At 43.8% G+C, this 1,755-nt stretch overlaps 1 non-coding gene across 1 annotated transcript; it reads left to right on the plus strand.

The window, feature by feature from the left end:
- The first annotated feature begins 292 nt into the window (after nt 1-292).
- trnal-uag (transfer RNA leucine (anticodon UAG)) lies at nt 293-374 on the plus strand. The gene has a single exon. It is a non-coding gene; the product is annotated as a tRNA-Leu (tRNA).
- The last annotated feature ends 1,381 nt before the right edge of the window (nt 375-1,755 follow it).

Here is a 1,755-nt window from a genome sequence, read left to right on the forward strand (position 1 = left end):
CACAATCTCCATCCACAAAAACTGGTATTTGAGTGGCCCTGTCATTTTCCCAATCATACCCCACACCTCCCCAGCCTGTGTGCCCCGGCCTATCCAAGAGCAGTACTCTCTCCAGCACTTCCTGTTTGGTGCCTCGATGACTCTCCTGGCTACTGCTCTCGCCCTCTGATACTCCAGCACACAGTCTGGAGGAAGGTTCCTGTGCAGGACCCTGAGCGCATGGCTGTGTGCTCAAACAGCCTTAGAACATTCTGGTGTGACATGACACACACGTGGGAAGACTTAACCTGTAGGTAGCGTGGCCGAACGGTCCAAGGCGCTGGATTTAGGCTCCAGTCTCTTTGGAGGCGAGGGTTCGAATCCCTCCGCTGCCATTTTCTTATGAAAGAACAGATGAAAATGCAAAATATGAAACCTCACCTTTCCCAAATTGAATCATCTGCATATTTTTCAGGGTTCAAGTACCGTGATCTAGACCAAAAAAACTGGTGTGAAGGAATACCTTCCGGAAGTATTTTGCAACAAGAAAGCATTGGCCGTGTAGTTGCAGGCGTGGCTGCATATCGAGAACTTCAGCTGGCTTCCGTTCCCTGACTTGTGCATGTCAATTTTTTTTTCATTTACTTGCAGGCCATCTTTATGCTAAATTGATGTTGTGGTTTTCTAGAATTAACACAAAATGCGTGACCTGCAGTAGGCCCAGGGAATCCTCTCCAAGCACCTGTGGACAACATCTTCTAGACTGCAATGCATTGTAAATGGACCATTGATTGTATTAAAAAGGTTTAGGTATTAAGTATAGAGTAAGGACATATAATCCTGCCAGAAACCATTTATTTTAGGTACACATTTGCATACATAAATGGATGAATTCTACAAAAGTGTGTGAATGGTGCAGTATTTGGACAAACAGAACATACAAAGTTCCAGGAATCAAAACCAGATAAATTGTTTTGTTCGGAAATATTGTGGACCACTATACAACCAATAGCGTTTAACAACGTGCTCCTATGGTCCTACTTGAGCTATCACTAAATATTTTAGTCAATGCATAGATGACGTTTCAGGAGCACCACTTCAGGCCTCTTCAGAGTTTGGAGAGGGCTGAAGTGGCAACTTGTGGCTCGTTGGTCTAGGGGAATGATTCTCGCTTTAGGTGCGAGAAGTCCCGGGTTCAACTCCCTGACAAACCCACAACAGTGCGTGTCCTCTCTATAACTGTCAACACACAAAGGACGTCGCGTTGGTGACGAAACGTCATGTTGAGACCGTGAGAGTCTGTTGCAATCAGTTCTACTGGTATGGCATTTTTCAGCAGAAGGAATCAAACCTTCATGTTCAAACTAACTTTCCCCAAGTCCTCGCTGTACGACATTATCCTTCCAGCAATTATTACGTGATGGAAACCAAAAATCACGTGCCCATGAAAGTTGAAAAGAAGACAAAGTTTTGTCAGAAATCACATATTTTCTTTTCCAAGTGCTTCCTAACTATTCAGGTAGCGTGGCCAAGCGGTCCAAGGCACTGGTTTTACGCTCCAGTCTCTTCGGAGGTGAGGATTCAGGGCGCGGGAAAGGGGGTGCTGAGGGTGCTGCAGCACCTCCTAGCTGCAGGCAGGAGGAGCGCCTCCTGTCTGCAAAAAAAAAAAAGTGTTAGTCATTTTTTAAAGTATATATATATACATATATATATATATATATATATGTATATATATATATTAAAACAATATAATAAATAATTTTGCTTTGGGGAAGA

The sequence above is a fragment of the Anguilla rostrata genome, unplaced genomic scaffold (assembly GCF_018555375.3).
Source record: "Anguilla rostrata isolate EN2019 unplaced genomic scaffold, ASM1855537v3 scaf0640, whole genome shotgun sequence".
Classification (NCBI taxonomy): Eukaryota; Metazoa; Chordata; class Actinopteri; order Anguilliformes; family Anguillidae; genus Anguilla; species Anguilla rostrata.